General features: G+C 46.3%; 1 protein-coding gene across 4 annotated transcripts in view; it reads right to left on the bottom strand.

Annotated features, from left to right (window-relative positions):
• GPR63 (G protein-coupled receptor 63) overlaps positions 1 to 13,337 on the bottom strand; it is an 86,620-nt gene extending 73,283 nt beyond the window's left edge. The window contains exon 1 of one of the 4 annotated variants that reach the window (XM_073589533.1): positions 13,025 to 13,337. The gene's annotated coding sequence lies outside the window, so the exon portion shown is untranslated. Of the gene's footprint in view, positions 1 to 1,697; positions 2,887 to 13,024 lie in introns of those variants that run through there. The other 3 variants (XM_073589531.1, XM_073589534.1, XM_073589532.1) reach the window with 3 other exon arrangements.
• Between the last annotated feature and the right edge of the window lie 12,160 nt (positions 13,338 to 25,497).

The following is a 25,497-nucleotide window of genomic DNA, read 5'->3' as shown; positions in this document are numbered from 1 at the left end:
CCATTGAGTTCGCAGCAGGAACTGCAGTATTAGGACTTCCTTATATGTTTGCTAATATTTGAACCGCTGTACTGTGCCTTTAATACTGTTTAACTCTTTACCTCCCTGCATGGATTATTTCCCCTGTAAATAAATCTCTTAACCCTTGCTCTGCCTGCGTCCCGTCACTGCATCCCGCGTTCCTGCTCGTACTCTTACAGTTCCACAGCTTAAACCCTCCACAGATCCATAGAATGAGGGCCATAGTGCTATACTTGTATTACAACTTAGCCTCATTAATTTCAATAGCACTGATATACAATTCTCTAACCAGCGCCTGAGTGCTCTCAGTTCTCTTCAATAGCAGTGGTCCGTACTGTGGGATCCCCAGCAAATAGCAAGTGATGGAATATGCTAGTGATATGATGACACATGTGCTCACTGGCAAAGTCCTTTGTGGGGCTACTTTTCCTGTAATTCTCACTTTATTCATATTGCAGGAGAAGTTACTTGCAAATCCAACCTTAAGGTCCCCATATACTTTAATGACAGGCACAACTATTGGTATTGATGCATGCGGCCAACTAACTTTGCCCAGACATTATTGCGTACCGACTATCCCTGTAAATGTTCCTGCTTATGGGAGGGTTAGGTGAGAGCTTTTGCAGATCTATCTAAAGTGTATGAGGGGCTTTAGAGGGGATGGACCCTGTAGTGACTTTCAGTGACCTCCCCCCATAGTACATAAGTAGTACAAACAATTTGTACAGTGCTAAATTACCACCGCCATACAGTGCTCAAATAACATCAAATGGAAGAGGTCCAGAAAACACTTAACACGTCGATTGCTAGATGCTGAGTTAAACACCAAAAATCCAGTTATGGTATAGGATGGATATCCAAAAAATCTGAGATGTGCCTTCCATATTTTGCAGTGTGTGGAAGTCACCCAAAACATGAAAAAAAAAAAAAAAAAGTACTGAACGTTATGCCACTTATGCACACAGTGCAGAAAGCTATGCCAACATGACAATCGAAACCCTCTGCCCAGTGAATGCGGGCCTGTATACGTTTGAATTCCCTTTTGAAGGCTGTATATACAGCGGCACACTGCATTCCACGGATACAAAATCAGACACCTTTATGTTGAGCCGATTTGGAATGATATCAGAGAGTGGTGCACTGTGTGGGAGCACAGACTTATCAGTTTGAGCAGCCGTAAACCATACCAGGACAACCAGCAGCAGTTAACAAGAGGTTAATCATAAAACAACAATCCGCCCAAATTGGGAAAGAGGAGCATTGATGAAGCTATTCAAGCTTCATGTGCAGAAATGTAAAACTGCCCTTTTCCAAAATCAATCCTCATTTCAGCTCATCTTGTGGGTGCCCTGGCAATCAACGCTACATGCAGCATTACCTCGCTGGTATGGTTAGCAGATTTCTGGTGCGGCAGTTCTAGGAGTAGTCAATTCATGGTAGAAAAAAATAAGCAAATGATGGTGCACGCTACTACTAATCTACAACTTATTTTCTGACGCTCTCAAAAAACTTAGGAGCTGTGTCGCCTCCTGGGGTCTGACAAATTTACTGTAATCTCCGCCAGAAATTGGCATAAATTAGAGCAAATCTATGCCAGCCAAAGATATGATTGTCTGTCACAGCCGAGAGATGAATTCATTCTCCCATCCAGTTCATACTACATCCACAATACATACCCAGACCTTTACTGTAACATAGCCAAGATGCCTGGGTTAGACGGATGCCAAAAGGGGACCTTCCTGATCAATGTGAATCAAGTCTCAGGATGCCCACGTGCCCCTGGAGACTGGAGTATATTTCTGGCAAAACACAGATCACTAAAGTGAGAAAGGTTTAAGAATTAGACCGGCGGGCTTACCAATGCAAAAATTTGGTGACAGCTGAAGGCATTTTATGCCAGAAAACTAGCGAGAGCACATTCATGAATCAGGGCCTTAGTTTAATGTTTGGTGTGAACAGGCAACAATATTTGCAATGGATACAATAAACCACTCTAAATTGGCATTGAGCGTTAAAGGGAACCTGTGAAGTTCACTGCCGGGCCCCAATCACTATTAGAGCAGCCCAGTGGTTAGCACTGTCGTGCTGGGGTCCTGGGTTCAAATCCCACCAAGGACAACGTCTGCACCCTCTCCCTGTGTTTGCGTGGGTTTTCCTCCACACTCCACAGACTCTTACTGATAGGGGATTTAGATTGTGACCCACAATGGGGGCAGTGATGATGGTGCTGTATATACAACACATAATATAGCGGTATGCTGAGGGGTATATGAGTTCTTTTGTGCCCTTTCTAAAGCCTCAGTGCTTAAAGAATGAAGTTTTTATCCAGCAGCATTGCATACAAGTCATCAGGTGTAGTCCGTTGGTGCCGGTCTCCATCCCACCAGATTTCCTCAGATCTTCCAATCCTGCCTCCCTGGGTGTGACTTACAGGCGGCACAATGGTTCTACCATAACAGGGACTGAAGGCAGGGCAAGGCCATGGTCACACATTCAGTATTTGGACAGTATTTTCCATGAGTATGTGCAAGCCCAAACCAGAAGAGGAAAATATCATAGAAACACATCACCACTTCTGGATTTATCACCCACTCCTGGTTTAGTCTTACACATACTGAACATCGCCTTATGACTAGACACACCACACCGGACTAGTGGGCAATGCTGAAGGATTCATCTTCATTCTTCAAACATTGGGGCTCTAGATAGTTACATAGAGCACAGAATCCAGAAAAAAGCACATGCATACTTCTATTTTAGATATGGGGACAGTTGGGTGACCTGACTAGTTCCTTTTCAAGTAAAGAAACCATTTAGAATGTAGCTATATACAGTAAGGTATATAACACACAAGCAACAGTGTATCAGACCACCTGACCTCCAGGGGTCGCTCCCTGCTGGTTATCGACAGTATGGCTTCCAGGCCTGAGCCTGAAGCAAGCCCTCATATCCTGAGGTGTCTGCACATGACTGCAGTTTGTAAAGAGGGGCGCTTGACTGTTCAAGGCATTAGCAACGTCAGCCCCTTCTCTGACCTATAGAAGTGCGCTGCCTTAGCTACAGAAGTGGTCAGCCAGCCCCCCTCCCTGATGTATAGTAGTGCGCTGCCTTAGCTATAGAAGTGGCCAGCCAGTCCCTCTCCCTGATGTATAGAAGTGTGCTGCCTTAGCTACAGAAGTGGCCAGCCAGCCCCCCTCCCTGATGTATAGTAGTGCGCTGCCTTAGCTATAGAAGTGGCCAGCCAGCCCCCCTCCCTGATGTATAGTAGTGCGCTGCCTTAGCTATAGAAGAGGCCAGCCAGCCCCCCTCCCTGATGTATAGTAGTGCGCTGCCTTAGCTATAGAAGAGGCCAGCCAGCCCCCCTCCCTGATGTATAGAAGTGTGCTGCCTTAGCTATAGAAGTGGCCAGCCAGCCCCCCTCCCTGATGTATAGTAGTGCGCTGCCTTAGCTATAGAAGTGGTCAGCCAGCCCCCCTCCCTGATGTATAGTAGTGCGCTGCCTTAGCTATAGAAGTGGTCAGCCAGCCCCCCTCCCTGATGTATAGAAGTGCGCTGCCTTAGCTACAGAAGTGGTCAGCCAGCCCCCCTCCCTGATGTATAGTAGTGCGCTGCCTTAGCTACAGAAGTTGTCAGCCAGCCCCCCTCCCTGATGTATAGAAGTGCGCTGCCTTAGCTATAGAAGTGGCCAGCCAGCCCCCCTCCCTGATGTATAGTAGTGCGCTGCCTTAGCTATAGAAGTGGTCAGCCAGCCCCCCTCCCTGATGTATAGAAGTGCGCTGCCTTAGCTACAGAAGTGGTCAGCCAGCCCCCCTCCCTGATGTATAGTAGTGCGCTGCCTTAGCTACAGAAGTGGTCAGCCAGCCCCCTTCCCTGATGTATAGAAGTGCGCTGCCTTAGCTATAGAAGTGGCCAGCCAGCCCCCCTCCCTGATGTATAGAAGTGTGCTGCCTTAGCTATACAAGTGGTCAGCCAGCCCCCCTCTCTGATGTATAGAAGTGTGCTGTCTTAGCTCAGGGCTGTGGAGTCGGAGTCGGTGCTCATTTTGATGGAGTCGGAGTCTGTATAAAATGGATCGACTCAGACTCCTAAAATATAATAAATTGGGTACAGTAGTTCAATGCAGAATATACTGAATATTTTTTCATAGGAATTTGGGAAAGTTATGAAATGTCCTGTAAATGACTGTTCTATTCCTGATCTAAGGCTACATTCACACACAGCGTTTTTCCTGCGTTTTTTGAGGATACGTTTTTCAGTTGCCAAAGCAGATCAGCTATTTAAAAAACCGCATCACCTGAAAGGTTTTTGAGCTCATAGATAATGTTTTCAATAGCAAAAGCAGATTAGAAATCTGCTCTATATATCCATTTATCCATATCTGTCTATCCATATCATATCTGTACCAAAAAGAATGAAAGCCGGATAGCACACAGACTAATACATTTTTTTTTTTTTTTTTTTTTAGCACCAGTCAGGGACACCTCATAGCTGCCCAAAAGGACGCCCAGGACAGGCATTGCTCGTCTTCAGTAACATCAACTGATAGTTGGAATAAATAGACTGCATTCATTCCCCCCCCCCCCGGTTTGATCCTGGCTACGCCCATAGTGTGAATGTAGCCTGAGGATCTAGGCTTTATCTTAGCCGAGATAAGTCATAGTGTGTGTGTATATATATATATATATATATATATATATATACACACACATACATACATATACACACACATATACACACACACACACACACACACACACACAGTACAGACAAAAAGTTTGGACACACCTTCTCAATCAAAGTGTTTTCTTTATTTTCATGACTATGAAAATTGTAGATTCACTCTGAAGGCATCAAAACTATGAATTAACACATGTGGAATTAGATAATTAACAAAAAAGTGTGAAACAACTGAAAATACAGTGTCTTATATTCTAGGTTCTTCAAAGTAGCCACCTTTTGCTTTGATTTCTGCTTTGCACACTCTTGGCATTCTCTTGATGAGCTTCAAGAGGTAGTCACCGGAAATGGTCTTCACTTCACAGGTGTGCCCTGTCAGGTTTAATAAGTGGGATTTCTTGCATTATAAATGAGGTTGGGACCATCAGTTGTGTTGTGCAGACGTCTGGTGGATACACAGCTGATAGTCCTACTGAATAGACTGTTAGAATTTGTATTATGGCAAGAAAAAAGCAGCTGAGTAAAGAAAAACGAGTGGCCATCATTACTTTAAGAAATGAAGGTTAGTCAGTCCGAAAAATTGGGAAAACTTTGAAAGTGTCCCCAAGTGCATTGGCAAAAACCATCAAGTGCTACAAAGAAACTGGCTCACATGAGGACCGCCCCAGGAAAGGAAGACCAAGAGTCACCTCAGCTGCGGAGGATAAGTTCATCCGAGTCACCAGCCTCAGAAATCGCAGGTTAAAAGCAGCTCAGAATAGAGACCAGGTCAATGCCACACAGAGTTCTAGCAGCAGACACATCTCTACAACAACTGTTAAGAGGAGACTTTGTGCAGCAGGCCTTCATGGTAAAATAGCTGCTAGGAAACCACTGCTAAGGACAGGCAACAAGCAGAAGAGACTTGTTTGGGCTAGAGAACCCAAGGAATGGACATTAGACCAGTGGAAATCTGTGCTTTAGTCTGATGAGTCCAAATTTGAGATCTTTGGTTCCAACCACCGTGTCTTTGTGCGACGCAGAAAAGGTGAACGGATGGACTCTACATGCTTGGTTCCCACCGTGAAGCATGGAGGAGGAGGTGTGATGGTGTGGGGGTGCTTTGCTGGTGACACTGTTGGGGATTTATTCAAAATTGAAGGCATACTGAACCAGCATGGCTACCACAGCATCTTGCAGCGGCATGCTATTCCATCTGGTTTGTGTTTAGTTGGACCATCATTTATTTTTCAACAGGACAATGGCCTCAAACACACCTCCAGGCTGTGTAAGGGCTATTTGACCAAGAAGGAGAGTGATGGGGTGCTACACCAGATGACCTGGCCTCCACAGTCACCAGACCTGAACCCAATCGAGATGGTTTGGGGTGAGCTGCACCGCAAAGTGAAGGCAAAAGGGCCAACAAGTGCTAAGCATCTCTGGGAACTCCTTCAAGACTGTTGGAAGACCATTTCTGGTGACTACCACTAGAAGCTCATCAAGAGAATGCCAAGAGTGTGCAAAGCAGTAATCAAAGCAAAAGGTGGCTACTTTGAAGAATCTAGAATATGACATATTTTCAGTTGTTTCACACTTTAATTATATAATTCCACATGTGTTAATTCATAGTTTTGATGCCTTCAGAATGAATCTACAATTTTCATAGTCATGAAAATAAAGAAAACTCTTTGAATGAGAAGGTGTGTCCAAACTTTGGTCTGTACCGTATACATGTATACAGTGTATTACATATTTACAATTTATTACAGTTTTTTGTGTTCTAAAGTTGTATTCCAATAAATAGATATTATGTTCAATCTACATATCTTGATTATTGGATCATAGAAATGATTAAATGTCTGATGTTCACATTGTACTACAATAAATTTTTCACTTAAATATAAGCAATATATGTGGGAGTCGGAGTCAGGGAAATTGAGGAGTCTGAGTCGCAGGTTTGGCTTACCGACTCCACAGCCCTGTTAGCTATAGAAGTGGTCAGCCAGCCCCCCTCCCTGATGTATAGAAGTGTGCTGCCTTAGCTACAGAAGTGGTCAGCCAGCCCCCCTCCCTGATGTATAGAAGTGTGCTGCCTTAGCTACAGAAGTGGTCAGCCAGCCCCCCTCCCTGATGTATAGAAGTGTGCTGCCTTAGCTACAGAAGTGGTCAGCCAGCCCCCCTCCCTGATGTATAGAAGTGTGCTGCCTTAGCTACAGAAGTGGTCGGTCAGCCAGCCCCCCTCCCTGATGTATAGAAGTGTGCTGCCTTAGCTACAGAAGTGGTCAGCCAGCCCCCCTCCCTGATGTATAGAAGTGTGCTGCCTTAGCTACAGAAGTGGTCAGCCAGCCCCCCTCTCTGATGTATAGAAGTGCGCTGCAACGTCTTTTCCGAGCGACGGTCCGCTTGCACATGCCCAGCAGATTCGCTGGAGTAGGGCTTTTAACTCCTGAGTAGCGTTCCGGAACAGCCGTGCAAAGAAAAAAAAAAAACTCTCTCTCCCTCTCTTTTTTTCCCCAGACTCGCTTCCTTTAAATTTCAGTCACTACCTGCTAAAGCGGATCCGTCCAAAAACGGATCCGGTGGCATCCTTTTGTGTCACAACGCTGACGGATCCATTGTTTTCACAAGCTTATTGTGAAACTGACGTCAAATAACTGAAATGTGAAACAGGCCTTAGCTATAGAAGTGCTTAGCCAGCCCCCTTCACATATGCAGAAATAACTCTCATTTAGGTTAACAAAATGGAACTGATTTTCAGTGGCAGAAATTTCTCCAATAAATCATCCACATGAATATACCTTAGCAAAAACAACTATTATGATTATTTTCCTATAATCTGATTTCAGACTAAATACTTATTTAAAGGCGTTGTCCACTATTAGAACAACCCCTTCTTAAACTAAATGTTCAGCCCCGATAAAATAATGAAGTCTGTACTCGCCTCCTGTGCGTCACAGTCACGGGGAGAGCGAGTGCCGGCGCCACTGGAATGGTGCCGGTACGGGAGGGGAGTATAGGCTTTATTACTTTATCGGGCCGAACATTTAGTTTAAGAAGGGGTTGTTCTAACAGTGGACAACCCCTTTAAACTTTAATAATTTTCTGGTGTTTCTTTAAAGGCCCAAAGGAGGAGTAGATCCTAAAACTGTAAAAATAAAACGAAGATTTAGGGCTTGTCAGCATGCTGCGTTTTACAGTACTGAGTGAGATTTCTGAAGTCTGATGCGCCCGCTGCTTATTTGCTCCTTGCTGACATGAAACAGTGTCCCATCTGCAGCATGTCAATTTACTCAGCGTTTTTGAGGCGTTTTTCACCTATTTAAATGAATGCAAAACGTGCGCGTTTTCAAACATCATTTTTCCTGCAAAGAAACCTGTTTTTGGTGCAGAAATGTCTGCAGCAAGTGCTTAATGTGGGCACGTATCCTTACATTCAGTTTCTCCTTTAGAATCAACTCCTGGCTTTGGTTTGAAAAAAAATCTACCATCAGTTACAATATTTAAAAAAATATATTATGTAATATGTCTTAAACTCTTATCAAACAGTCAGTGAGTCTCGCAGTACAGTGGTATCTGACTGCTGTCCGATTTTTAATTTTTTTTCATGGACCTGTAGGGAGAAGGGCCCCCACAGAGTGTCTGGGCCGGAACCAAGGTGACCGCCATCTAGGTTCCTAAGGGAACTGTACCCGGGGAACGGAGGAGCAGAGTGGACTGCTGGGAGTGACAGGACAGCAAGGGGAGGGGCGAGTATAAAAGGGACAGGGAGCGCGCAGGGGAGTCAGTTGGCGGAACGGCAGACACGAAGCAAGAGACTGTGGGAGTTTGAGAGAGCCAGAGTGACAGACGGTGACCAGAGAGGAGACCAGCGGCAGAGGGGAGACTTACAGTGGCCTGCGGAGAGTAAGCGCCGAACTTACCAACAAGATACTGCCGCTTCACTCGAATCCGGGGTCACTACCTGCTTGCGGTCGTCCGCAGCTGTTACCGCTGTGCTCCAGCCTGTTGTGGCCTGTCCGCCACCTCTCGCTGCCGCTTCACTCCAGCCCACGGCTGCGGCCTGCCCGCCTGTTCATCATTGCCCGCAGTTGACGCCACCCCGCTGCAGTCGGCAGTTGGGGCCTACTCCTCGCCTACAGAGAAACTCTTTGCCTAGGCCCAGGCCGTGCACGTGGCCTGCCAACCGCCACTCCTGGTAACTGCGACACAACCCTGCTTGGGGACTGGAGTTTCATTGAACTCGCTTACGAGTGGAACCCCGCTGTTTCTACAGGGGGTTACCTCATCAAAGGACTCCCTCAGGGCCTGTTGTGCCCCAACTCCTCATGGGCGCTGGGGTGCCCGAAGACTACGACAGATCTTCAGCAGCTGGGCCCAGCGGCTGCGACACCAAAGTAGCCTCATCAGAGACGCCGAGGGATGTCAGGACGGATAAGTGACACAATAGGAAATAAGGACCCGTAGTCGGCCATATCGCGGCCCTGTAGCAACCGGCCTTTGCTGGGTTAGTCGTGTTCTCTTTGAAAGTGTTTGTTTGTGCAGAAGTCCCTGCGAAGACAATAGCTGTTATTGTGTTTTGGTTGCTTAGCATAGCTAGCGGCTTAAATTTATAAAAGTTTTCTTCCCAAGGTTCAGCTCAGTCTCGCATCTCGTCACTGCATCCTGCGTACCTGCTGTTACTTACAGACCCAACAGACTTGCATTGATAAGTTGCCCAAAATCAGACAAGTCTGTGTCTTGATGGGCTGTAAAAATACACGGACATGTGAGATACCTCAGACTATAATGGGTACGCAACCTATCTGTGAAAATCTGACATCTGAATGAGCTCTACATGAGGCCAAAGTAAAAAATGGTCACTGTGGTCCCTCCATTGATGGTAGTCTCAGCAGCTGACTCTCCACCAATCAGACAGCTATGGCCACAATGCTAATAGAAGCCATACACTCGCCATCCATCAGCCAATCCCATAAATGACAATCTGTTCTATATGAAGTACAGGGCCATGGTCATAAGAAATCTCCCAGACCTACTTATGTGGGGTGACATATTGCTGGCAGTCTTACCACATGGGATAGGAGGACATATTGCTGGTAGTCTTACCACATGGGATAGGAGGACATATTGCTGGCAGTCTTACCACATGGGATAGGAGGACATATTGCTGGTAGTCTTACCACATGGAATAGGAGGACATATTGCTGGCAGTCTTACCACATGGGATAGGAGGACATATTGCTGGTAGTCTTGCCACATGGGATGGGGCGACATATTGCTGGCAGTCTTACCACATGGGATGGGGCTACATATTGCTGGCAGTCTTACCACATGGGATGGGGCTACATATTGCTGGCAGTCTTACCACATGGGATGGGGCGACATACTGCTGGCAGTCTTACCACATGGGATGGGGCGACATACTGCTGGCAGTCTTACCACATGGGATGAGGTGGCATATTGCTGGCAGTCTTACCACATGGGATGGGGTGACATATTACAGGCAGTCTTACCACATGGGATGGGGTGACATATTGCTGGCAGTCTTACCACATGGGATGGGGTGGCATATTGCTGGCAGTCTTACCACATGGGATGGGGTGACATATTACAGGCAGTCTTACCACATGGGATGGGGTGACATATTGCTGGCAGTCTTACCACATGGGATGGGGTGACATATTACAGGCAGTCTTACCACATGGGATGGGGTGACATATTACAGGCAGTCTTACCACATGGGATGGGGTGACATATTACAGGCAGTCTTACCACCTGGGATGGGGTGACATATTACAGGCAGTCTTACCACCTGGGATGGGGCGACATATTGCTGGCAGTCTTACCACCTGGGATGGGGCGACATATTGCTGGCAGTCTTACCACCTGGGATGGGGCGACATATTGCTGGCAGTCTTACCACCTGGGATGGGGCGACATATTGCTGGCAGTCTTACCACATGGCATGGGGCGACATATTGCTGGCAGTCTTACCACATGGCATGGGGCGACATATTGCTGGCAGTCTTACCACATGGCATGGGGCGACATATTGCTGGCAGTCTTACCACATGGCATGGGGCGACATATTGCTGGCAGTCTTACCACATGGCATGGGGCGACATATTGCTGGCAGTCTTACCACATGGGATGGGGCGACATATTACAGGCAGTCTTACCACCTGGGATGGGGCGACATATTGCTGGCAGTCTTACCACATGGCATGGGGCGACATATTGCTGGCAGTCTTACCACATGGCATGGGGCGACATATTGCTGGCAGTCTTACCACCTGGGATGGGGTGACATATTGCTGGCAGTCTTACCACCTGGGATGGGGTGACATATTGCTGGCAGTCTTACCACCTGGGATGGGGTGACATATTGCTGGCAGTCTTACCACCTGGGATGGGGCGACATATTGCTGGCAGTCTTACCACATGGCATGGGGCGACATATTGCTGGCAGTCTTACCACATGGCATGGGGCGACATATTGCTGGCAGTCTTACCACCTGGCATGGGGCGACATATTACAGGCAGTCTTACCACCTGGGATGGGGCGACATATTGCTGGCAGTCTTACCACCTGGGATGGGGCGACATATTGCTGGCAGTCTTACTACCAGGGATGGGGCGACATATTGCTGGCAGTCTTACCACTTGGGATGTGGCGACATATTGCTGGCAGTCTTGCCACATGGGATGGGGCGACATATTGCTGGCAGTCTTTCCACATGGCATGGGGCGACATATTGCTGGCAGTCTTACCACATGGGATGGGGTGGCATATTGCTGGCAGTCTTACCACCTGGGATGGGGCGACATATTGCTGGCAGTCTTACTACCAGGGATGGGGCGACATATTGCAGGCAGTCTTACCACTTGGGATGGGGTGACATATTACAGGCAGTCTTACCACCTGGGATGGGGCGACATATTGCTGGCAGTCTTACCACCTGGGATGGGGTGACATATTGCTGGCAGTCTTACCACATGGCATGGGGCGACATATTGCTGGCAGTCTTACCACCTGGGATGGGGTGACATATTGCTGGCAGTCTTACCACCTGGGATGGGGCGACATATTGCTGGCAGTCTTACCACATGGCATGGGGCGACATATTGCTGGCAGTCTTACCACATGGCATGGGGCGACATATTGCTGGCAGTCTTACCACATGGCATGGGGCGACATATTGCTGGCAGTCTTACCACCTGGGATGGGGCGACATATTGCTGGCAGTCTTACTACCAGGGATGGGGCGACATATTGCAGACAGTCTTACCACTTGGGATGGGGTGACATAGTGCTGGCAGTCTTACCACATGGCATAGGGTGGCATATTGCTGGCAGTCTTACCACATGGGATGGGGTGACATATTGCTGGCAGTCTTACCACTTGGGATGGGGCGACATATTGCTGGCAGTCTTACCACTTGGGATGGGGCGACATATTGCTGGCAGTCTTGCCACATGGGATGGGGCGACATATTGCTGGCAGTCTTGCCACATGGGATGGGGCGACATATTGCAGGCAGTCTTACCACTTGGGATGGGGTGACATATTGCTGGCAGTCTTACCACCTGGGATGGGGTGACATATTGCTGGCAGTCTTTCCACATGGGATGGGGCGACATATTGCAGGCAGTCTTACCACTTGGGATGGGGTGACATATTGCTGGCAGTCTTACCACATGGCATAGGGTGGCATATTGCTGGCAGTCTTACCACATGGGATGGGGTGACATATTGCTGGCAGTCTTACCACCTGGGATGGGGCGACATATTGCTGGCAGTCTTACCACTTGGGATGGGGCGACATATTGCTGGCAGTCTTACCACATGGGATGGGGTGACATATTGCTGGCAGTCTTACCACATGGGATGGGGTGACATATTGCTGGCAGTCTTACCACATGGGATGGGGTCAGTGTGACTGTGAGAAGGGGCATCTGTAATATTATACGAGATCACCCTTGATATGATCATGTATCTGTGGCACCTTAGAAGAGATGTAGATACCCAAATACACAACGAGGCCACGGATGGGAAGATCTGATCGATACCCGTTCATCGAGGAACAGTATGACTGACTGGCAATGTCTCTCCACGTATGGCTAATAATGGTATACATGCCAATGGTCCCCACCTCCGCTGGCACCCATGGGTGACAAACCATTTGTCTTATGGAGATGACCATCAATAACTATTATCTTACATCGCCAGGTCTATCGACCCTGCATGGTAGGATTAACCCTGCACGTCCTGCAGCTGAGGAGCAGACAAAGGGTTAAAGAGGGGGAGAGTAGGAATGCAGCCATTGTGCGGGGAGGGAAGGTACTGACCTGCGGTCCCCTCTCCCTCAGGCAGCGCGATGTACAGCCGCGTCCTCCCTGCTGCACGGCTCCATTCACTCCCCATTCAGCACCCGGGCCGCCGCTGCATCCCCGTCCTCGCTGTGCGTTACCGCGCTGCCTCATCTCCCCGATATTAGCCGCGCAGCCATTGTTAATAATAAACCACCGTGCAGGGAGCTGGAGGATGAGCGCTCCCTGTCAGCAGCTGCACTGAGGGACGGCCCGCCGCGCACCACGCCCGCCACCTCGCCATTGGCTCCTCGGTAACAGAAAGTGAAGGCACAGCTGGATGCTGCCTGGGAAGGAAACTTGTGCAGCCGCCATTGGGAGCAGTGCTGCGGTTATTTCACCTCCGCATGTGTGTGTGAGCTGCGCCGTTATACATACAGGTATATGCCTCACACCGGGCCATGGCCGCCATCACAGCGCCTGCTCCGGACAGCTGAAGCCTACAGCATTCTCTTCCATGTACGAGAAAACGCACCGCGTTTCATCACAGATGTTCCTCAGCAGGTTTGATGAGGAAAAAAAACCGCAAACGTTTCACCTCCTTTTTATCAGTGACAGACCGTGTACGAACGGCATCCAAATGCTGAAATCTTTCCTCCCGGGCCCATAGACCCTCGGACACCCCTGATATTTACCGCAGACCTCTCAGTCCAAGGAAAAAAAATCAAACTTGGTCTTCGAGTATGCTGGGCGTAAGTGCTGGCCATGAAAGCCCCAGATGGCGCGCGGACCTCTGCATGAGGCCTTGGGGCTTGTTCACACTTGAGTTATTCTTGGACCAGTGCTGTCTGTGGTTTTCATGGGCAGCACTTGTACCTATGATGTTCAGTGGGGCAGAGCACACATATGGTATTTTGTCTTTTTTTTTTTTGGCTTTTCAAAATCGCAGAAATGTTCAATTTTGATCCAAGCCTATGGGTCCGTTTAAAAAAAAAAAAAAAAAATCAGACCTCTCATGACAGTACAGTCCGATTTCCACGGATTGAATGGAGAAGATGGAGAAACCTTTTTGTACAGGCGTATACGTTGGATTTGTGTTTGGTTCACATGAACGTTTTTTTTTTTTCTCGGTCCGAGTGTCGGTGCACTACTTCTGAGTCTCGGATTAGACTCGCTCACCCAAACCTATGGGTGCAGGAGAAAATCAGACCCTACATGGAACTTCAAGTGGCATCCGGTTTTTACTGATACATTTCTTATAAATCTAGGAAATGGCATGTAATCATGTAGATGTATGGAAACAGACCACACACGGATGTAAAAAACGGACACACAGCTAAAAAATCAAATGTAAATGAGAAAAATAGATTTTTCATACGCTCGTTCACAGCCACCCTTAGGTGAAGGTTAAGTTCCCATGATAAGTTTTTGAGTTTTTTACGCTGTGTATTTAAAAAAAAAAAAATGTAAGTAACCTACAGTGGCTTGTGAAAGTATTCGGCCCCCTGGAACTTTCCAACCTTTTCCCACATATCATGCTTCAAACAAAGATACCAAATGTAAGTTTTTGGTGAAGAATCAACAAGTGGGACACAATTGTGAAGTTGAATGAAATGTATTGGTTATTTAAAATTTTTGTGGAAATTCAAAAACTTTAAAGTGGGGTGTGCAATATTATTCGGCCCCTTTATCTTAATACTATGTTGCGCCACCTTTTGCTGCGATTACAGCTGCAAATAGCTTGGGGTATATCTTTATCAGTTTTGTACATCGAGAGACTGAAATTCTGGCCCATTCTTCCTTGGCAAACAGATCGACCTCAGTGAGGTTTGATGGAGATCGTTTGTGAACAGCAGTTTTCAGCTCTTTCCACAGATTCTCGATTGGATTCAGGTCTGGACTTTGACTTGGCCATTCTAACACCTGGATACGTTTATTTGTGAACCATTCCATTGTAGATTTTGCTTTATGTTTGTGATCATTGTCTTGTTGGAAGGCAAATCTCCGTCCTAGTCTCCGGTCTTTTGCAGACTCCAACAGGTTTTCTGCAAGAATGGTCCTATATTTGGCTCCATCCATCTTCCCATCAATTTCAGCCATCTTCCTTGTCCCTGCTGGAGAAAAGCAGGGCCAAACCATGATGCTGCCACCACCATGTTTGACAGTGGGGATGGTGTGTTCAGGGTGATGAGCTGTGTTGCCTTTACGCCAAACATAACGTTTGGCATTGTTGCCAAAAAGTTCGATTTTGGTTTCATCTGACCAGAGCACCTTCTTCCACATGTTTGGTGTCTCCCAGGTGGCTTGTTGCAAACTTTAAACAACACTTTTTATGGATATCTTTGAGAAATAGTTTTCTTCTTGCCACTCTTCCATAAAGGCCAGATTTGTGCAGTGTACAACTGATTGTTGTCCTATGGACAGACTGTCCCACCTCAGCTGTAGATCTCTGCAGTTCATCCAGAGTGATCATGGGCCTCTTGGCTGCATCTCTGATCAGTCTTCTCCTTGTTTGAGATGAAAGTTTAGAGGGACGGCCGGGTCTTGGTAGATTTGCAGTGGTATATGATACTTCTTCCATTTCAATATGATCGCTTGCACAGTGCTCCTTGGGATGTTTAAAGTTTTGGAAATCATTTTGTATCCAAATCCGGCTTTAAACTTCTTCACAACAGTATCACGGACCTGCCTGTTTTGTTCCTTGGTCTTCATGATGCTCTCTGTGCATCAAACAGAACCTTGAGACTATCACTGAGCAGGTGCACTTATACGGAGACTTCATTACACACAGATGGATTATATTTATCATCATTAGTCATTTAGGACAATATTGGATCATTCAGAGATCCACAATGAATTTCTGGAGAGAGTTTGCTGCACTGAAAGTAAAGGGGCAGAATAATATTGCACGCCCCACTTTCCAGTTTTTTGAATTTCCACAAAAATTTAAAATAACCAATAAATTTCGTTCAACTTCACAATTGTGTCCCACTTGTTGATTCTTCACCAAAAACTTACATTTGGTATCTTTATGTTTGAAGCATGATATGTGGGAAAAGGTTGAAAAATTCCAGGGAGCCAAATACTTTCACAACGCACTGTATTTTGCTTACGCTGTTTCTATGAATCAGTATGAGGTTTTCATGTTACAGATTTTTTTTGCACCTATACTGCATCCATTAAGTAAAATGGGTTACTTGCGGTATTGAAAATCTACAACATCAAAAGCTCATTGTAAGTGTGGAGCTTAAGTTTCCATGATGAGTTTTTGTTGCTGCATACTTTTGCTGTCCAAAAAAAATGCAGTGTCTTTCAGTTCCAACAAAATAGTTGGCATCTATAGAGCCCACTCTTCTTTTTTTCTTATTGTAAACTACTGACCTGCAATGTGTGTTTCAAATTTGCAACATGTCAATTCAGGGCTGCCACTAGGAATTTCGGGGCCCCATACTGGCAAAATTTTCGGGGCCCCCTTGAGACTCCACCCAGGCTCCACCCCAGCCCCGCCCTCCACCCATCGAACTGTCCACAGCCCCACCGCTCTCTCTTGGAAAAACTCCACTTCTCACCAATCACACATTAACAGTTCCCATCTCCAGATCACACACATATCCAGCAGCTCTTGTTATGGCCAAAAGATTTTTTAAATCTACCACCACAAGGTAGACTCTTTTGGCCGGGCCCTACTCTAACCTATTAAACATTTGTTAACCCCTTCCTGACATCCGACGTACTATCCCGTCCACAGTACCCGGGCCCGTATGACCGTGGACGGGATAGTACGTCTACCGCGATCAGCGGCGCCCACGTGGTGAGCGCCGCTGATCGCGGCCGGGTGTCAGCTGATTATCACAGCTGACACCCGGCACTATGTGTCAGGGGAGGTCACGGACCGCCCCCGACACGTTAACCCCTTGCACACCGCGATCAAACATGATCGCGGTGTACCGGAGTTAAAGGGAAGCATCGGCAGGGAGGGGGCTCCCTCCGTGCTTCCCTGAGCCCCCCACGGCAGCGCAATGTGCAGCGCTGCTGCCGGGAGCTCCTATCCTCCAGGCCCCCGGATCCAAGATGGCGACGGGGACCTGAGGAAGCTGGCTTCCTCAGTGCCTGCAAAGCGCAGGCAAGAGGAAGTCTTCTTCAATGCCTGTGACAGATTGCTGATCTGTCACAGTGATCTGTGATGTGACAGATCAGCGATCTGTCACAGGACAGTGATGTCCCACCTGGGACTATGTAATAAAGTAAAAAAAAAAATAAAAAAAAAATGTAAAAATAAATTAAAAAAAATCGCCAAATAAATTAGAAAAAAAACAAAAAATATTCCCTCAATAAATCCATTTTTTGGAAATAATAAAAAAAAAAACAATAAAAGTACACATATTAGGTATCGCCGCGTCCGTAATGACCCGCCCTATAAAACTGTCCCATTAGTTAACCCTTTTAGCGAACCCATTAGAAAATAAAAAAAAACGAAGCAAAAAATAATGATTTATCATACCGCCAAACAAAAAGTGTAATAACGCGCGATCAAAAAGACGCATATAAATATCCATGGTACCGCTGAAAACGTCATCTTGTCCCGCAAAAAACGAGCCGCCACACAGCATCATCAGCGAAAAAATAAAAAAGTTATAGCTCGCAGAATAAAGCGATGCAAAAATAATTATTTTTTATATAAAATAGTTTTCATTGCATAAAACCGACAAAAACATAAAAAAACGACCTAAATGAGGTATCGCTGTAACCGTACTGACCCGAAGAATAAAACCGCTTTATCAATTTTACCGCACGCGGAACGGTGTAAACGCACCCCCCCAAAAGAAATTCATGAAACGCTGGTTTTTCTTCATTCTGCGTCCCAAAAATCGGAATAAAAAGCGATCAAAAAATTTCACGTGCCAGAAAATGGTACCAATAAAAACGTCAACTCGTCCCGCAAAAAATAAGATCTCACATGACTCAGTGGGTCAAAAGACGGAAAAATTATAGCTCTCAAAATGTGGTGATGCAAAAACTATTTTACAATAAAAAGCGTCTTTTAGCGTGTGACAGTCGCCAAACATAAAAACCGCCATAAATAGTAAGTCAAACCCCCCGTTATCACCCCCTTAGTTAGGGAAAAATAATAAAACTAAAAAAAAAGTATTTATCTCCATTTTCCCATTAGGGTAAGGCTGTGTGCACACGCTGCGGATTAGGTGCGGATTCATCCGCGCGGATTTTGTAAAATCCGCAGGTTAAACCGCAGGTCAAAAGACCTGCGGTTTTACCTGCGGATTGCTCTGCGGTTTTGTCCTGCGGTTTTTCATCTCCTCAATAGAGGAGATGGCAAACCGCAGGAGAATCCGCAGAAAGAATTGACATGTCAATTCTTTCTGCGGATTGAAAACCGCAGATAATCCGCGCGGAAAATTCCGCACCGTCTGCACTGCGGTTTTTGATTCCCATAGGGAATCATGGTACTGTACACCGCAGCAGAAACTGCTGCGGGTCCGCAGCAGCCAAAACCGCTGCGGAACCGCAGCAAAATCTGCAGCGTGTGCACACAGCCTTAGGGTTAGGGCTAGGGTTAGGGCTCAGATTAGGGTTAGGGGTGTGTTGGGGTTAGGGTTGGAGTTATAATTGGGGGTTTCCACTGTTTGGGCACATCAGGGGCTCTCCAAATGCAACATGGCGTCTGATCTCAATTCCAGCCAATTCTGAGTTGAAAAAGTCAAATGGTGCTCCCTCCCTTCCAAGCGCTGCCATGCGCCCAAACAGTGTTTTACCACCACATGTAGGGTATCAGCCTACTCAGGACAAATTGCAAAACAATTTTTGGGGTCCAATTTCTCCTGTTACCCTTAGGAAAATAAAAAATTGGGGGCAAAAATATCATTTTTGTGGAAAAAAATGATTTTTTTATTTTCACGTCCGAGTGTTATAAACTTCTGTGAAGCACTTGGGGGTTCAAAGTGCTCACCACACATCTAGATAAGTTCCGTGGGGGGTCTAGTGTCCAAAATGGGGTCACTTGTGGGGAGTTTCAATAGTTTAGGTACATCAGGGGCTCTCCAAACGCACATGACACCCGCAGACCATTCCATCAAAGTCTGCATTCCAAAACGTAACTGCTTCCCTTCCGAGCCCCAACGTGTGTCCATACAGTAGTTTTCTCCCACATATGGGGTGTCAGCGTACTCAGGCCAAATTGGACAACAACTTTTGGGGGTCCAATTTCTCCTTTTACCCTTGGGAAAATGAAAAAATTGGGGACTAATTGATCATGTTTCTGGAAAAAATACGATTTTTTTATTTTCATGCCCTGGCATTATAAACTTCAGTGAAGCCCTTGGGGGTTCAAAGTGCTCACCTCACATCTAGATAAGTTCCTTAGTGGGTCTAGTTTTCAAAATGCGGTCATTTGTGGGGGGTTTCCACTGTTTAGGTACATTATGGGCTCTCCAAAGGCAACATGACACCCGCAGACCATTCCTTCAAAGTCTGCATTCCAAAACGTCACTACTTCCCTTCCGAGCCCCGACGTGTGCCCATACAGTAGTTTTCTCCCACATATGGGGTATCAGCATACTCAGGACAAATTGGACAACAACTTTTGGGGTCCAATTTCTCCTGGTACCCTTGGGAAAATAAAAAAATGGTGACTAAAAGATCATGTTTGTGGAAAAAATACAAATTATTTATTTTCACGCCCGGGCATTATAAACTTCTGTGAAGCACTGGGGGGGTCCAAGTGCTCACCACACATCTAGATAAGTTCCTTAGGGGGTCTAGTTTCCAAAATGGTGTCATTTGTGGGGGGTTTCCACTGTTTTGGTACATCAGGAGTTTTCCAAACGCGACATGGTGTCCGATCTCAATTCCAGCCAAAAACGTCAAATGGCACTGCTTCCCTTCCGAGCTCTGCCATGTGCCCAAATAGTGGTTTACCCCCACATGTGGGGTATCAGCGTACTCAGGACAAATTGCACAATAACTTTTAGGGTCCTGTTACCCTTGGGAAAATAAAAATTGGGGTGAAAAGATCATTTTTGTGGAAAAAATATGATTTTTTAATTGTACCGCTGTACGTTATAAACTTCTGTAAAGCCCTTGTGGGTTCAAAGTTCTCACCACATATCTAGATAAGTTCCTTGGGGGGTCTAGTTTCCAAAATGGGGTCACTTGTAGGGGGTTTCCACTGTTTAAGTACATCAGGGGCTCTCCAAACGTGACATGGCGTCCGATCTGAATTCCAGCCAATTTTGCATTGAAAAAGTCAAACGGCGCTCCTTCCATTCTGAGCTCTGCCATGCGCCGAAACAGTCGTTCCCCCCCACAAATCAGGTATCAGCGTACTCAGGACAAATTGCACAATAACTTTTGCAGTCCAATTTCTCCTGTTACCCTTGGTAAAATAAAAAAAATTGAACCTGAAGTATTTTTTTTGTGAAAAAAAGTTAGATGTTCATTTCTTTTTAAATATTCAAAAAAATTCCTGTGACGCACCTAATGGGTTAATAAACTTCTTGAATGTGGTTTTGAGCACCTTAAGGGGTTCAGTTTTTAGAATGGTGTCACTTTTGGGTATTTTCTATCATATAGACCCCTCAAAGTGGCTTCAAATGTGATGTTGTCCTAAAAATAAAATGGTGTTGTAAAAATGAGAAATCGCTGGTCAACTTTTAACCCTTATAACTTCCTAACAAAAAAAAATTTTTTTTCCAAAATTGTGCTGATGTAAAGTAAACATGTGGGAAATGTTACTTATCAAGTTTTTTGTGTGCCGTATCTCTGTGATTTAAGGGCATAAAAATTCAAAGTTGGAAAATTGCAAAATTTTCAAAATTTTTGCCAAATTTCCATTTTTTTCACAAATAAACGCAAGTTATTTGAATGAAATTTTACCACTAACATGAAGTACAATATGTCATGAGAAAACAATGTCAGAATCACCGGGATCCATGGAAGCGTTCCAGAGTTATGACCTCATAAAGGTACAGTGGTCAGAATTGTAAAAATTGGCCCGGTCATGAACGTGCAAACCACCCTTGGGGGTGAAGGGGTTAAACTATCCAATACAATTTAGGTATATTTTTTATTTATTTTTCACTTTTTAAAATGACCAATAATATCACATCCAAAGGGACAAATACCACCACACCATGCCCAGACACCATATTACCACGACATGGTGACCAATAATACCACATACAAGGAAGAAATACAGCCATACCATGACCAGACCACATATTACCACCAGTGACAGAAAAATAGCACATACAAGGGACAAATACCACCGCACCATGACCAGATCACATATTACCAGCACATGGTGACTGGATACTACAATACTGATCATTAATAAAAAATATATTACTATCACCATAAGTGCCATTACACACAGGAGATTTGTACTTAGTATGTAGTGTCTGTGTACAGGTAATACAGTGATCACAAGTGACATTATACACAGGAACTCTGTATATAGTGTCAGTGTACAGGTAATACAGTGATCACCAGTGACATTATACACAGGAGCACTGTATATAGTGTCAGTGTACAGGTAATACAGTGATCACCAGTGACATTGTGCACAGGACCTCTGTATATAGTGCCAGTGTACATGTAATACAGTGATCACTGATGACATTGTACAAAGGCACTCTGTATATAGTGTACAGTAGGGTGACCGGATCTCATATGGGGGGGAAAAAATGTCAGAATCTTGTTCGTCTGGATCCCACAAAACGATTCCCCTTTCCAGATATTGAGAGAGCCAAAATTTGCTCAGTAGCACAGATGAACCATCAGAGCACGCTAACCTACATGAGTTGATAATTTTACATAGTTATCTAATCTATTCTAGAGCTTTTGTTAAAGTAGTTTTTGAAACGTCAGAATATAATGCTCGGCATTTGCTTACAACTTGCAGGACATATTGCTTTTGTTCTTCATCTTTTGTCAGAAGGTCGTTAAAGTCGGTTACTTCCTACCTCTTTTAATTTTTCTTTCCTAACTTTTGGATTTACAACCCTAGCGTGCTCTGATGGTTCATCTGAGCAATTTATTAGCCATTAACAACTTTTCATTGTCTGTAATGGTGGGATCAAAAAATGATAATCCCACCAACTCTGCATTCAAATACCACAAATGGTTCAAAAATTTGGTCAGGGCTATTTCTGCAATGTTGTTGTCACATTCTTTATAGTCTAACAGACTATGCAAAATACCTAAATCTTAAAATACCTCCATTTGGATTTTTTCAAACTTTGAGCGATGAGCGGCACGGGTTAACGTCGTTTGATCGAGCTCAAATTTTGGCTATCTCAATATCTGGAAAGGGGAATCGTTTTGTGGGGTCCAGACGGACAAAATTCCGACATCGATTTTTTGCGGTCACCCTACTGTACAGTGTCATTGTACAGGTAACACATTGACTCACCAGTGACATCTCTAGGTAAAGTCCTTCATCTTTACTTTTCATCTTTCATCCAGCACAGATCGCCATCACGTCTTCCAGCCTGGGCTCGTCTCTGCAGGAAATAACACAGTTATCTAGAGCTCCACTTGCAGAACACATTACTTAATTTTTTTTCCAACTTCTACACTACACCAGATGAAGAAAAAAAGGTGACATAGTGTCACTCTGCACAGTAACAGAACCTCCCCCCATTTAAAACAGTATCCTCAAAAAAATAAAATACATCACTTCAGTAATAATATCCCTTAATTAGCCCCTATGGTAATAATATCCCCCATCCTGGCTCCAGCCATATTTTCTCTCATCCTGCCCTCATGAGTATTCATTCTGCCCCCACATGATCTCCAGATCCTGCCCCATCTGTCTACATCGCATCCATCCTGCCCCATGATCCTGCACCATGTGTCTCCCATTCTGCCCCCTCCTGTGTCTCACTGTCACATTCTGCCCCCTCCTGTGTCTCATTGTCACATTCTGCACCCTCCTGTGTCTCACTGTCACATTCTGCCCCCTCTTGTGTCTTACTGTCACATTATGCCCCCATATCCATTCTGCCCCCGTGTCTCACATTCTGCCACCGTGTCTCACATTCTGCCCCTCCTGTGTCTCACTGTCACATTCTGACCCCATGTCTCACATTCTGCCCCCTCCTGTGTCTCACTGTCACATTCTGCCGTCATGTCTCACATTCTGCCCCCTCCTGTGTCTCAATGTCACATTCTGCGTCCTCTTGTGTCTTACTGTCACATTCTGCCCCCATGTCTTGCATTCTGCCCCCACGTCTTGCATTCTGCCCTCATGTCTCACATTCTGCCCCTTCCTGTGTCTCACTGTGATATTCTGCCCCCTCCTGTGTCTTACTGTCACATTCTGCCCCCATGTCTTGCATTCTGCCCCCTCCTGTGTCTCACTGTCACATTCTGCCCCCATGTCTTGCATTCTGCCCCATATCTTGCATTCTGCCCCCATGTCTTGCATTCTGCCCTCATGTCTCACATTCTGCCCCTTCCTGTGTCTCACTGTAATATTCTGCCCCCTCCTGTGTCTTTCTGTCACATTCTGCCCCCATGTCTTGCATTCTGCCCCCTCCTGTGTCTCACTGTCACATTCTGCCCCCATGTCTTGCATTCTGCCCCATGTCTTGCATTCTGCCCCATGTCTTGCATTCTGCCACCATGTCTTGTATTCTGCCCCCATGTCTTGCATTCTGCCCCTATGTCTTGCATTCTGCCTCCATCTCTTGCATTCTGCCCCCATGTCTTGCATTCTGCCCCCATGTCTTGCATTCTGCCCCCATGTCTTGCATTCTGCCCCCATGTCTTGCATTCTGCCCCCATGTCTTGCATTCTGCCCCCATGTCTTGCATTCTGCCCCCATCATGTCTGCATTCTGCCCCCATCATGTCTGCATTCTGCCCCCATCATGTCTGCATTCTGCCCCCATCATGTCTGCATTCTGCCCCCATCATGTCTGCATTCTGCCCCCATCATGTCTGCATTCTGCCCCCATCATGTCTGCATTCTGCCCCCATCATGTCTGCATTCTGCCCCCATCATGTCTGCATTCTGCCCCATGTCTTGCATTCTGCCTCCATGTATTGCATTCTGCCCGCATGTCTTGTATTCTGCCCCCACATTCTGCATTCTGCTCCCATGTCCATTCTGCCCCCATCATGTCTGCATTCTGCCCCCATCATGTCTGCATTCTGCCCCCATCATGTCTGCATTCTGCCCCCATCATGTCTGTATTCTGCCCCCATCATGTCTGTATTCTGCCCCATCATGTCTGCATTCTGCCCCCATGTCTGCATTATGCCATGTCTTGCATTCTGCCCCATCATGTCTTGCATTCTGCCCCCATCATGTCTTGCATTCTGCCCCCATCATGTCTTGCATTCTGCCCCCATCATGTCTTGCATTCTGCCCCCATGTCTGCATTATGCCATGTCTTGCATTCTGCCCCATCATGTCTTGCATTCTGCCCCCATCATGTCTTGCATTCTGCCCCCATCATGTCTGCATTCTGCCCCCATCATGTCTGTATTCTGCCCCCATCATGTCTGTATTCTGCCCCATCATGTCTGCATTCTGCCCCCATGTCTGCATTATGCCATGTCTTGCATTCTGCCCCATCATGTCTTGCATTCTGCCCCCATCATGTCTTGCATTCTGCCCCCATCATGTCTTGCATTCTGCCCCCATCATGTCTTGCATTCTGCCCCCATGTCTGCATTATGCCATGTCTTGTATTCTGCCCCTATGTCTTGCATTCTGCCTTCATGTATTGCATTCTGCCTTCATGTATTGCATTCTGCCCCCATGTCTTGCATTCTGCCTCCATGTATTGCATTCTGCCCGCATGTCTTGTATTCTGCCCCCACATTCTGCATTCTGCTCCCATGTCCATTCTGCCCCCATCATGTCTGCATTCTGCCCCCATCATGTCTGCATTCTGCCCCCATCATGTCTGCATTCTGCCCCCATCATGTCTGTATTCTGCCCCCATCATGTCTGCATTATGCCATGTCTTGCATTCTGCCCCATCATGTCTTGCATTCTGCCCCATCATGTCTTGCATTCTGCCCCCATCATGTCTTGCATTCTGCCCCCATCATGTCTTGCATTCTGCCCCCATCATGTCTTGCATTCTGCCCCCATCATGTCTTGCATTCTGCCCCCATCATGTCTTGCATTCTGCCCCATCATGTCTTGCATTCTGCCCCCATGTCTGCATTATGCCATGTCTTGTATTCTGCCCCTATGTATTGCATTCTGCCTCCATGTATTGCATTCTGCCCGCATGTCTTGTATTCTGCCCCCACGTTCTGCATTCTGCCCCCATGTCTTGCATTCTGCCCCATGTCTTGCATTCTGCCCCCATGTCTTGCATTCTGTCCCCGTGTCTCGCATTCTGTCCCCGTGTCTCGCATTCTGTCCCCGTGTCTCGCATTCTGCCCCGTGTCTCGCATTCTGCCCCGTGTCTCGCATTCTGCCCCCGTGTCTCGCATTCTGCCCCCGTGTCTCGCATTCTGCCCCCGTGTCTCGCA

The sequence above is a fragment of the Dendrobates tinctorius genome, unplaced genomic scaffold, assembly GCF_039654945.1.
Source record: "Dendrobates tinctorius isolate UK_male_01 unplaced genomic scaffold, ASM3965494v1 ptg000111l, whole genome shotgun sequence".
Lineage (NCBI taxonomy): Eukaryota > Metazoa > Chordata > Amphibia > Anura > Dendrobatidae > Dendrobates > Dendrobates tinctorius.
The sequence above is the reverse complement of the archived record's forward strand: the minus strand, read 5'-3'. Positions and strand labels throughout refer to the sequence as shown.